Source organism: Rhipicephalus microplus, chromosome 10 (genome assembly GCF_043290135.1).
Source record: "Rhipicephalus microplus isolate Deutch F79 chromosome 10, USDA_Rmic, whole genome shotgun sequence".
In the NCBI taxonomy this organism is placed as follows: Eukaryota; Metazoa; Arthropoda; class Arachnida; order Ixodida; family Ixodidae; genus Rhipicephalus; species Rhipicephalus microplus.
The window spans coordinates 102,933,473-102,947,478 of NC_134709.1; positions in this window are offsets into that span (position 1 = coordinate 102,933,473).

A 14,006-nucleotide genomic window follows, 5' to 3' on the forward strand; every position below is an offset into this window, starting at 1 on the left:
ATCCTGGTCCCACACTACACCATCATTGCAAGACGCGCATATATTGGCGACGTATATGAAAGTTCGGTTTCATTCATAGGCGTGGACGACAAATCCCGTGTAATAGAAACGTTAGCCATTGCCTGGAAGATGCCACTGGAAGATTCCAGGCCGTGCGGCTGGTAGAAACAGACGTGCGTACGGTGGCCTTGCGTTGTCGATCAAGAGCCGACAGCTTTGGATGAAATGTACTGCTTCGTGGACAGTTTGGTCGCACCCGGAACGTGCTGGACCTGAGCACAAGAAGACGCCTATTCTGACGCTGTAACCCTCGCAACGTTTCTAGGCCCTACAGCCGTTCGTTACGGCAGTCATGAAGAGTTTCCAATAAGGTTTGATGCTTTTTGGAGATAGTGGCCTTACCTCTCTAGTACTGGAAAAGTTTTAGGTTTTCACGTGTATCAGCATTGCATTCTGAAGAAGTGAATTTGCTCCACAATTGCGGCTGAAATTGATTATCACTGAACGATGCTGTTACATGTGTGCCTTTTACAGCATTGCAACGTCTCCGGTTTTGAAGGGTACCGTCGAACTTCGAAAAACTGCAAGTGTGTGGTTTACGGGACCGCTTAATGCTTTCCCATAGTAGAGTACTCGGAATTGTTAACCAGTTTTTTTATACACAGAGCTGCTTTACCAAATTATCCATATCACGGGACCACTTTATGCTCTCGCATAGTAGAGTACCAAGTACACAGAATCGTTGCCACTTTTTCCAAACAGACGCGCTGCATACCCATTCGCTATTGATGGCCCCTACGCTTTCCACGACAGGGGCGTCCTTGAGTTGGAGTTATGGCACCCGCGGCGTCTGGGGTGCGTTGGAAGGCCAAAGTCTTCGACATTCTTCTCTGTACCGGGAACAGTGCCGAGGCCATCGTTGATGCGATGGGCTCAATATTATTCCCCTCAGAGGTATACTGCGTATACCATAAGGCAACTGAAAACTTCAGTCATCGTGAATAGTTTGACCTTCATGTCTCTAACACTGATGGAAGTCAGTGATCTCTAATCATCACTGCTTGTTGCCTGGTTATAGGTGGCGAGCCTGTCCAAGTGATTCGCGTTCACGCACGATTCACCGAAGTCACCTGCCTGTTCTTCCCATCGTTCCTCTCAAACGAAGCTCTCGTCCGAGTGTTATCCGCATATGGCAAGGTGCTCATTGTCCCCAGTGATTTGATGAGTGGGCGACGCGGCATACTCACTGGAACGCGCTTTGCTCGAATGGAGATGAACGCCACTACTTCTGTGCAGAGCTACCTTGCATATTCGGTCACTGTGCCACGTTCGACTACCATGACCTCCAGCATGTATGTCGAAGATGCGGCTCAAGTGACCATCTACAAACTCAAAGCACACGACCGTATTATATGTGCTGCACTGTGAATGGCCACAACGGTGAAGGAATTGACTGTCCGTGCCTACGCTGCGGGGCCGGCCAGTGGGCTCCATTAACAAGGCTGAATGACGCATCTCGGCTCTAATGCGGGTGCGTATAAAGCCACCGCAAGGTCCCTTCACTGTCCCGGAATCTGGCTCTTTTGGGCGTTTTAGGCGTGTAATTGAAAAGTTAACTGCGAGCAGTTGTTGTTGGTGTAACCGTAATTTTTGTGTTTTTGGGGCGAAGCTCCTTATAGCAGCACCCATTCGTCCCTCGTAGTCGTAGTCCTAGTCGTAGTGTGTAACCAGTCTTACGCTTTGACATCCAAGGTGGTGCCAGTGGGATATTTCTACTGTACGTTGAACAACAAAAGAAATTCGCAGCGTGCGCGTTCAATAAAAGCCGAATTATTCTGACTCCCATTCCCTATAAGCAGCCGTTGGCATGTTTCAGTAGGAAACGTTCGTAGAAGTAGAAGTGTTAAAAGCCGACTTCTGCTGTGTCTCATTCCCAGTAGCAGACATTGTTTACTTCCAAGGTAGTGCCTAGTGAGATTTATCCTGTGCGTGATTAAACAATAAAATTTTTTTTCAAAACGCCGTTTAATGATTAAATAAACCAACGCAAGACGCCAGATGTGTTCTAAAAGCAAAACGAAAAGACGCCAGATGTTTTTAAAGCAAAACAAAAAGAGGACGCCAGCTGCTTAACGAAAGACGCCAGGTGTTTTTTAAAGCAATGGTTTCAAAATCGAAACCATATCCATACAGGTTTGTAGTTGCCGATGCTCGTGGCCGTCGGTGTGTGCTCGTATGGATAAGAAGGCCGAAAGGCGGGTGCGCAGGGCAGCGGCGGCGTGCGTTCACAGAAAGGACCCTGAAGTGAAAGCACGCGAGGAAGAAGCGCGCCGGGAAGCTGCGCGACGTCGCCGCCAAGATCCTGCTGTACGGGAAGAAGGAGCCACATAAGCAAGGCCACGTCGGCAAGATACCACCGTACATGAAAAAGAAGCTGCAGCGGCCCGTCAGCGTCGGCAAGATCCTTTCGTACGGGAACGAGAGGCCACAACAGCAAGGCAACGTCGGCAAGATCCTGCTGTACGAGAACAAGAAGCCACATCAGCAAGGCAGCGTCGGCAAGATCCCGCCGTACGTGAACAAGAATCTGCAGTGACACGTCAGCGTCGGCAAGATCCTGCTGTACGGAAACAAGAAGCCACATCAACAAGGCAGCGTCGGCAAGATCCCACTGTATGAGAACAAGAATCAGCAGCGACACGTCAGCGTCGGCGAGATCCTGCAGTACGGAAACAAGAAGCCACATCAACAAGGCATCGTCGGCAAGATCCCACTGTATGAGAACAAGAATCTGCAGCGACACGTCAGCATCGGCAAGATCCTGCTCTACGGAAACAAAAAGCCACATCAACAAGGCAGCGTCGGCAAGATCCCGCCGTACGTGAACAAGAATCTGCAGTGACACGTCAGCGTCGGCACGATCCTGCTGTACGAAAACAAGAAGCCACATCAGCAAGGCAGCGTCGGCAAGATCCCACTGTATCAGAACAAGAATCAGCAGTGACACGTCAGCGTCGGCAAGATCCTGCTGTACGGAAACAAGAAGCCACATCAACAAGGCAGCGTCGATAAGATCCCACTGTATGAGAACAAGAATCAGCAGCGACACGTCAGCGTCGGCAAGATCCTGCTGTACGGAAACAAGAAGCCACATCAACAAGGCAGAGTCGGCAAGATCCCACTGTATGAGAACAAGAATCAGCAGCGACACGTCAGCGTCGGCGAGATCCTGCTGTACGGAAACAAGAAGCCACATCAACAAGGCAGCGTCGGCAAGATCCCACTGTATAAGAACAAGAATCAGCAGCGACACGTCAGCGTCGGCGAGATCCTGCTGTACGGAAACAAGAAGCCACATCAACAAGGCTGCGTCGGCAAGATCCCACTGTATGAGAACAAGAATCAGCAGCGACACGTCAGCGTCGGCAAGATCCTGCTGTACGGAAACAAGCAGCCACATCAACAAGGCAGCGTTGGCAAGATCCCACCGTATGAGAACAAGAATCAGCAGCGACACGTCAGCGTCGGCAAGATCCTGCTGTACGGAAACAAGAAGCCACATCAACAAGGCAGCGTCGGCAAGATCCCATTGTATGAGAACAAGAATCAGCAGCGACACGTCAGCGTCGGCGAGATCCTGCTGTATGGAAACAAGAAGCCACATCAACAAGGCACCGTCGGCAAGATCCCACTGTATGAGAACAGGAATCTGCAGCGACACGTCAGCGTCGGCAAGATCCTGCTGTACGGAAACAGGAAGCCACATCAACAAGGCAGCGTCGGCAAGATCCCACTGTATGGGAACAAGAATCAGCAGCGACACGTCAGCGTCGGCGAGATGCTGCTATACGGAAACAAGAAGCCACATCAACAAGGCAGCGTCGGCAAGATCCCACTGTATGAGAACAAGAATCTGCAGCGACACGTCAGCGTCGGCAAGATCCTGCTGTACGGAGACAAGAAGCCACATCAACAAGGCAGCGTCGGCAAGATCCCACTGTATGAGAACAAGAATCAGCAGCGACACGTCAGCGTCGGCGAGATCCTGCTGTACGGAAACAAGAAGCCACATCAACAAGGCACCGTCGGCAAGATCCCACTGTATGAGAAAAGGAATCTGCAGCGACACGTCAGCGTCGGCAAGATCCTGCTGTACGGAAACAAGAAGCCACATCAACAAGGCAGCGTCGGCAAGATCCCACTGTATGGGAACAAGCATCAGCAGCGACACGTCAGCGTCGGCAAGATCCTGCTGTACGGAAACAAGAAGCCACATCAACAAGGCAGCGTCGGCAAGATCCCACTGTATGAGAACAAGAATCAGCAGCGACACGTCAGCGTCGGCGAGATCCTGCTGTATGGAAACAAGAAGCCACATCAACAAGGCAGCGTCGGCAAGATCCCACTGTATGAAAACAAGATTCAGCAGTGACACGTCATCGTCGGCAAGATCCTGCTGTACGGAAACAAGAAGCCACATCAACAAGGCAGCGTCGGCAAGATCCCACTGTATGAGAACAAGAATCAGCAGCGACACGTCAGCGTCGGCGAGATCCTGCTGTACGGAAACAAGAAGCCACATCAACAAGGCAGCGTCGGCAAGATCCCACTGTATGAGAACAAGAATCAGCAGCGACACGTCAGCGTCGGCAAGATCCTGCTGTACGGAAACAAGAAGCAACATCAACAAGGCAGCGTCGGCAAGATCCCACTGTATGCGAACAAGAATCAGCAGCGACACGTCAGCGTCGGCGAGATCCTGCTGTACGGAAACCAGAAGCCACATCAACAAGGCAGCGTCGGCAAGATCCCACTGTATGAGAACAAGAATCAGCAGCGACACGTCAGCGTCGGCGAGATCCTGCTGTACGGAAACAAGAAGCCACATCAACAAGGCAGCGTCGGCAAGATCCCACTGTATGAGAACAAGAATCTGCAGCGACACGCCAGCGTCGGCGAGATCCTGCTGTACGGAAACAAGAAGCCACATCAACAAGGCAGCGTCGGCAAGATCCCACTGTATGAGAACAAGAATCAGCAGCGACACGTCAGCGTCGGCAAGATCTTTCCGTGCGGGAACGAGAGGCCGAGGCAGCACGTCAACCTCGCGGAGCAGATCTTGAAAATGTTTGACAATGGGAAGCGGCAAGGAAGCGCACATATCGCCAGGCTAATTAACGGAAGAAAAGTTCACGGTATTACTTCCAGGAGCTTCACCCAATCTCATCATCATTCGCCTCGTGGATCTGCCTTCAATTTTTTTTTATAAAATATGACACTCAAAGTCATTTTATGCTACTCGAAAAATGACGGACGCCATAGGGACGCCGTCCAAATACGGTGGGGTGCTGTCATCTAAAACTACACTCTACACCGCTAAGGAGCAAAAAGGGAGTGAAATGAAAATAAGTGCTGCATTTCGTTCCTGAAACCAGCAGTTCTTCCGTGCAGGGATTAACTGCAAGACAAGAGTGCCGTGTGCAATCCGAGGGAAGAACTTTTAGACCATGCGGAACAACGCTTACTCCCGCGGAACTTGCCGGCGCCGAGGTGGCCTCGAAGGAATTCAGCATGCGCGTAAATAAATCGTTACCTAAAAAATGAACTGGTAACAGTTCGAGTTAGCGTAAATTGTCGTGAGAACTACGGCAACTAAGTCAGGAGCAAAGTAATATTGTTTATATAGCATAAACATAAGCAAATGTGCAAGCCCACGTCCTAAAGAAAAGGTGCTTGTGCTCAAGTTGTATCGATGCGCGGCGTGGTGTTCTCGTCAAGGTAACCCTCATTGGCGTAGTGGTGTGTTGAAGATGGTTTATCGTTATGCGGTTGTGATTGCTGTGTCTTGGGGTGCGATGAACCATCTCTGCTCAGTAGGAAACGTGATCCGATACTAGAACGAAGTGCTACGCTATCGAAATGCTACGCGCGGACTGAATATCGCCTGAAAGGTGAGTGTAAACAAGACTGCCATCACTCTGCGAGATTTACCTCCGTGCTGTTGATATGTAGCGAGCACCGTTTGTTTAACACTCACATTCTTCGCGAAGAAAACCCGCATGGTTAGTGAGCTCGCGCTACACAGCTTTGCGAGAGCTGCGCCGTCTGCTATAGAATTACAAATGTGCATGAGCCATCGAAACGTGGTAGGCATTAGCTGTAGCAGGTACAGCTGTTCAATAATCGTTTTGTTTTCTGCGCACCACAAATAAGCACCGTTGATCAGAAATTCCCGCTTTTTAAAAAATTACTTAAGCTCCGCACATTGTAGTTTTTTACAAGGTAAACAACTAATTTAGGAAGGTTCGCTGTTGACATTGAATGTTAAATTGGCTTGACACCACTAACACATGTGGTCGCTGAGCACGTCAGTGATTTTGCTCGTTTGTAGCGATGCTAGGTATGTTTTAGTTTAGATCTCTAAGCAGAAGCTTTATTGATAAATAAGTGTGCTTACACGCATATCACGGTGAAACCTTGAAGCTTTAATCTCGAGAACGGGCTTCTTGAGCTTCATGACACGTTTTGAACTATTCCATTGCATTATGATGGGTTCTGTGAAAAAACAGTTTCAGTCTAATTTTTACACAATTGGACGTAAGCACAAGTGCACGAACAGTTCTGTCTAAAATAATTCATGTTTCTGCAATTACTTTTTCTTGGAAATTGTATAATCAAAGCGTTGCGCCTTCCAAGGAAAGTCAACATCTTGCAGCTACGAACACGTTGTCTCCAGCTGTAAATGAGGTGGATGCACTTCGTAGAAGTCGGCTGGACAGCATCAATTCAAATAAAACATTGTTTATTTTATTGTCTCTACAGGAGTGTACAATTTGTACTAATAAAAAGGTGTTTAATTGATATGAGCGCGCGATAGTGCAGAATTGGCACGAGTCGCCGAATAAACTTGGCTGTTTCTTTAAAAGTTCTTAAATTTTCGTCATTAAATAGACATCTTCGCTAGACGACATCCGCCCTCTGTACTTTATGAAGCAAGCGAGCTTGGTACAGCGACGGCAACATATACGGGAAGATTTACATATACATACGCTTCTCAAGCATACATATGCGCCCAAACCACTTGCCCACAAATATCTATTCAATGCATTTCATATTTTCACGAATGTGATCACCGAATAGTTGCTTGCCAAGCACTGAAGGCTCAAGACCAATAAGGAATCTTTTATAGTTTGAGAAACATGGCAGAACGCGCAGCGCCCAGATGGTGCTACATATGACCCGCTAATTATCGCTCTGATATGAACAGGGTGTGGTATAGTGGTTAGCGTACGTGACTGCTGATACGATTTTCCCCAGTTCGAATCCTGTGTGTTTGTCGTAAATTTTCTGTAGTTTTCTTCCTAATTTACTTCTTTTTTATTGAGCGTATATTTCGTCAAATGCATTCACGAACCTCCAAGTTCTCGGTAATTCAGCCGGAAATGGTATTAAAAGTTGATTTTTATTAGGAGGCACTGATGGGAATAACAGTTTGTCCCAACGCACTCAGTTCCTCTCATACAGGGGAAACTTTTACTCCTTGACATTCTGTCCCTCAAACCTTATAAGGACAAAACAGTTCCTTTCCTGACAGATATTCCCGCAAGGACCAATCGTTCATTCTTTGGGGAGTGATGATTGTGGCAACGCCATTACCCCCCCCCCCCCCAACGGACGAACCACAGACACCTTTTCGTCCTTGGCGGCTTAGTGTGTAGTGCACGCAACAAACTCTACAATTAAGTATCACTTAAAACGCCGCCTAACGCTTAACACATAAAATTACTGACGCCATAGCGACGCCATTCGAATACGGTGCAGTTAGAATTACTCATTATTTAGGCGATAGAGAAAAAATTGCCACGGCAAATTTTTACAAAAAATGAATGAGTGCAATGCTGTCCAGGAGCACGAGGGTTTGTCTTTTGTGAGCGATTCAGGAAAGAAAGCAACGTTGTATTGGCATCGGTTCAAAGATAAGTTTTAGAACTGAGCAGTGAAAACGTGCATCCGCAAAATGCTCACCGCAAAGTTCGCTCCATAGAGACGGCGTCTAGTTTTTCTTTTTTAAGTTACCGACGTTCTTCTCGTATATTTTATGCCTTGAGCGTGTGAAACTACATTAGAAAAAGGCAATTACCTTGAACAGGCCCCATTAAAAAATATGTGGTCAGCTAACACAATTTACTTAGAGAGTGCTTAAAAAGGAATACAATTTTAGGGTAATTATGCGCAAAATCTCTTCGATATAATATTTCTGGTTGATTTGTAAAGTTTGCTGCTCTACAGGCCGCAATTTCATTAAAAAGAAGAGAAGAGCCTTTGCACCCACAGCAGGCCAGTTTTCATGGCGGTGGCTTCCAGGACACCAATGGCTTCTTCCGGTGGCTTCAACCACACGCGCTCAACGCACCATCGAGCTACCGTGATTGCTATTCCATACGCTAGCCGCACAGCCGCAAGGCACGTGCCGCACCCAAGCAAAGGGTGAAAGAGCGTCGCCAATTTGCTTATTTGTCCTCCGCTTGCGTGCGGCAGGGGTCCCGGCACATTCGTTGTGGCTGTGCGGGCAGCGCGTGGAACAACCCTTAGTAGTGGTTACGTTTCCAACCAACTTACGTTTCCACTCGCATTGATCATCGCCATAAAGTAGGACTTCCTTTGGCGCACACCAAGTGTTTTCATAACTCATTTGTGCCAAAAACATCTGTATGCTGGAATCATCTTCCTTGTGATATTGTTGGTATAAAAGATGCTGCTTTATTTAAAATTGCCGTCACTAATTTTATTTGTACGTAGCCTCAGTTCAACCCTGTAGCAAGCGACGATTGCAATTTTTCTGTTGTTGTATTTTGCTTTGTATGCTGTACATGTATGTATGTACCCACTCCCCTCTGTAATGCCCTCGGGCCTTGAGGGTAACTGAATAAATAAATAAATATTGGGGGGGGGGGGGACGGGACGGCCACACAGCTGTGGTTTTCCCTGTGCGCCGCTCTTAGACGCTGTCGCTGGGGCAGTTTCACAACTGACACCGGCAACGGAACCGACTACCGATTCGCGGGACGTGTAGAAGGTTCCGGATGCTTTGTTGGCCTCACCCCTTGAAGTTTCTTCGAGCGAAGCACACAACAAAAACTTGGTTGTCGATGCGATGCTATGCGCGTCTGCCTTCCCACCAGTGCAGGAACCACGCGCCTCAGAAGGCTCGTGAAGGAGCGCCCACGTGCCATGACGGGGCTCAGCCCCCGCTTTCTAAAGTGGCAATAAATGTTTCTACCACCCCACCACCTCGAAAGACTCAGACTCAGAGCGGTGCCCTGCAAACAGCGTCGGTGTCCCTTCTCCTACGCCAAGTTATGCTCACTGTACAAACAAGCCCAGTCCTCAGGCTGCTGCTGATGTAGTTGATCAAAAAACATTCCAGAAAATACCGCAGCCTCCTCTGTTCTACCCAAGGAGGTTTAAGAAAACTGCTGGAGGGGAAGTTCTCAGAATACTTTGCCAGCAGTAGTGAAGCCAGCTTTTGCCCTAAAAAGCTCTCAGAAACATGCTATTTTTGGTGGTGCCCACACTCTTAAATAATGTAGTGACGTTCTCTCCATTTAGGCAGAAACGGCGATGTCCCCAATGTTCGTGTATAAACAGAGAAATGTTGCTCCTTTTGCCACGGAGAAACATGTTCCTATCTACGAAATCAAGATGGCTGAGCTCAGGTTAGCGAATTGAGTAGGCTTAGCCAATGCAATGATTCTCGACTGATAAGAAGTACACGGCACTGACAGTTACAAAAAGCGGTCCCGCTGAGCTTGATATCGAATGAAATGATTACAAAAACAAGCAGATGAACCTGTGGTGATGAAAACATCGGGAAAGAGAACGACGGAGCTAGTAGGTATTGTTTGGCCAGCGAGGTGACGTTCACTTTGAAAGACACGAATACTGCAGAGTCCTCACCCGAAGAGTGCATGCTCGGCTTGCTGTATTTATTTCTCGGAGATTCACATAGTGTAGTGACGTTTACGTGGCTGCAGGTCACGAGTTGTGCCTACAAACCATAGACTCGATTGCAGCGGCACAATAGAGAGAAGAGAGAGAAAAGAAATGTAGGAAAGGTAGGGAGGTTAGCTAGACTATGCGTCCAGTTTGCTACCCTACACATGGGAAGGGGGGAGCGGAGTAAAAAGAAAAAAAGAGAGAGAAAGATAGACACATGTCAAACACACACAAAATGCCGAGTTTCCCAGGTGGTTCCTTAATGAAGTTGCTGTGAAATATCTCACGAGGGCTCGTGTGGCTTTCTGTGATGTGCGGCGCGACCAGGCTCCTAAGATCTTTGCTTCATCAAATGCCTGGTCATCGAGTCTATTAAAGGCACACTGGAGAGTCCGGCGATCTTCATCAATTCGGGCACAGTGGCACAAGAGATGTTCAATAATCTCTGTACAGTTGCAGCTTTCCCACATGGATGAATCTGCCATGCCAATGCGATGGCTGAATGACCTAGTAAACGCTACCCTAGTCCACAGCCGGCATTGTAGCGTCACGTCGAGAAATCTTGGATGGCAGTTGTTTCTGGAGTAATGACTTAAGGTTCTTAGGGCGATGATTGAAGTTAAGTGGAGAATTACAGTGCGCAAGCGTGGTATTATGCGCGATGTGACTAAGTTGTCTAGCTGCGTCTACTCTTGACAAGGGTATTAACAGTGTGGGCGCTCCATCGTGGGCACATCGGGCAGCGTCGTCAGCAAGGTGGTTGCCACTGATGCCACAGTGGCCCGGCAACCATTGTAAAACAATGTCGTGTCCTTGATCAGCGGCGCGATGACAAATTTCATTAATGCGATACACCAACCGGTGGTAGTTTCCACGTCGTAGACTTTGCACGCATTGAAGGGCTGCCTTGGAGTCGCAGAATATCGCCCATCTACTAGGGTATTCGTACGTAACAAACTCCACAGTGGCTCGAAGAGTGGCGAGCTCGGATCCCGTAGATGTCGTTACGTGTGATGTCTTGAATTTAGCTGTGATTGATCGAGATGGTATGACAAAGGTACCTGTCGAACTTTCCAAGACTGAACCGTCCGTGTAAACATGAACTCGGTTAGCATACGACAAATGCAAAAGGTCCAGTGAGATCTACCTGAAGGCTGCAGATGACAGGCTTGCCTTTTTAGATATCCCTGGCACTTCAAGATGCACAGTGGGTCTTTTCATGCACCACTCTGGAGATAGTGGTATGGTTGCGGGCGAGAATCTCCACGAGATGTAATTCTGGTTAGCAGCAACAACTTTGGAAAACGCTGCCTTTGGTCTTTCTAGTGGCAAGCTAGTAAGGTGATAGTTAGGCACTCTGGATATGTGACGGATATGTGTCTGGAGTGTGTCGACAGTTATATATGTCGTGATCGGATGGTCTTTAGCAATACCAATTGTTGCTGACGTATTAGCGCACCAAGATAGCCGCAAGCATGTGCGGAAGACTTGGCCTTGAATGCATTGCGGGACCCTGATGTTAGTTTTTCCGGCGTTGGAAAGCACGGGCATGCTATACCGCAAATATCCCAAGAAGAGCGCTCTGCACTGCTGAAGCATAGATGACACTGATGTGCCCCACGTTTTACCAGCAAGAAATCTCATTACGTGTGTGATAGAGCTGAGCCTTTCCTCAAGTGCGAGATGTGAGCACTCCACGAGAGATCTCTGTCGATAATGACACCCAGGAATTAGTGACGTCTCGTATACGAAAGGTTCAAGTTGTTGACGGAAACAGGGTAATAGGTCATGGGCTTGCGGGTAAAAGGGACTAAGGTGCACTTCTCGGTGAAAATTGTGAGGCCTCGAGCACGGAGGTACGTCGACGTTATTCTCGCTGCTTTTTGGAGCCGTGCGCGTACCTGGGGTCGTGTCACTGCTGAAGCCCAGATACGTATATCATCAGTGTATGTAGAGAGATATACTGATCGAGGTAGACTTTGTACAAGGCCAATGATCTTGAGGTTAAACAGCGTAGGGCTGAGAACCGCGCCTTGTGGATAGCCACGAGTGGTGTAATGATCAACGGTGCGGCCTTCCACAGTAAGCACGAAGAAAAATCTCCTCCGTAGGCAGCTTCGAATCCATCGAAAGATTTCTCCACTGATTCCAATGTTCGCCAAGGCATCTAGGATGGCATCGTGCATTACATTGTCGTATGCACCTTTCACAACTAGGAACATTGCAACCGAGATGCGCTTGAGGTATTTCTGTTGTTGTACAGAGGTTACGAGGTCGATGACATTATCAATAGAAGAGTGGCCTCTTCGAAAACTAGCCATGGCGTCTGAGTATATATTATAGCGTTCAAGGTACCACTCGAAGCGTGTCAGAACCATACTTTTCATTATTTTCTCCACGCAGCTGGATAGCGCAATGGGTTGATATGATGCCAGATCGAGCGGCGACTTCCCAGGTTTGAGGATTGGTACCAAGCGGCTGGATTTCCACCTTTCTAGAACGACGCCATCGTTCCGTGACTGGTTGTAGCATTTTAGTAGCTGGTCTCGGCCGCGTCTTCCAAGATGGCATAAAGCAGCTTATGTAATACCGTCCGGCCCAGGTGACTATGAACGTCTGCAGGTGGCTAGAGCTGCATCCAGTTCCTCGAGTGAGAAAAGCATATTCAGCTCAGAAACTCGTGCTACAGGAACATCCCCGAGAACTTCTTCAGTCATGGTAACCACATTGCCCGCAATACTCATGCAGAAATCTTCAGCAACGTCAACCTGCAGGCGGCCTTGATGGAGAGCCAATGTGCTGAATGGACGTTGTTGTAGAGTCAAGCCAAGGCCACGCACCGTCCTTCATATATGGAACGTAGGCTCGCGAGGATCGGGTGGTTCACAAAATCTCTTCCACCGTTGGTCCTCCAGCTTGTCCATTCGACGTTGGATTTTCTTTTGTAGACGTCGAGCGTCTCTGAGGTCATGAATCGAATCAGTGCGCCTGTACCTCCTCTCAGGCCGCCTAAGAATCGTTCGTAGTCGTTCAAGTTCTATATCAAATTCTGTACGCTTTGATGTGTATTTAAAGGCATCCCTAACCTCTTCTATCACATTTTTCATTACCTCCTCGAGGCCGCATGTGCTATCATCGCATGCCTCTCCCACCTATTTTTGTACATTGTCTAATTAACACTTCTGTTAGTTGATGAGGAGAAAGTTGCAAAACCTGCGACCTTCAGATACGTTGGAATATGATCACTGCCGTGAGTCTCAATATCAAAGAACCATCGCACTTGTTTGGTGAATCGCCGTGACAGGAATGCAAGATCCAAGTAACTGCTATATCTCAAACCACGCAAATACGTTGGACTGCTGTCATTCATAACGTTAAGTTCGTGGCGTGAGGCGACTTCAGCAAGTTTCCGGCCTGTGGAGTCAATCTTTGTGCTTCCCCAAAGCAAGTGATGAGCATTTAAATCACCAGTGACAATCCAGGGTCCAGGTGTAGCGGTCAAGATGTCATGTAGTCTTTCACCATCAAACTGACCAGATGGTGAGATGTATGCGCCGATAAGCGTAAAGGCTACCTTCTTCTTTGCAACGCGGAGGCATATGAATTGATTTGAGTTATGGGGTTGCACCAAATGTGGAATGTAGGTTAAATCTGTGTGGATATATATAATTACTTTGCTGGGCTCACCACAAGTCGATGAAGTGAAGCCTTTGTAGCCAGAAAGCTTTATCGCTTTAGACAAATTTCATTCACTGATTACTAATATAGGAAATCTGTTGCGGAAAACGTACTGTTGAAAACATGAGATCCGTGATTTAAGTCCTCTGGCATTCCACTGTAAAACTGTCGCACTACGTACTTCGTCTCGGAATGAAGGCAGTGAACGAGCCATTTTATCTATGTAAAGTTGGCAAGCACTGGACTCAGGGCATTCAATAGTTGCACTGTGCATCGTGCTGTAGGCGTGTTCATGTTGCCTATAAGCGTGAGAATGGCATTGATGACAGACT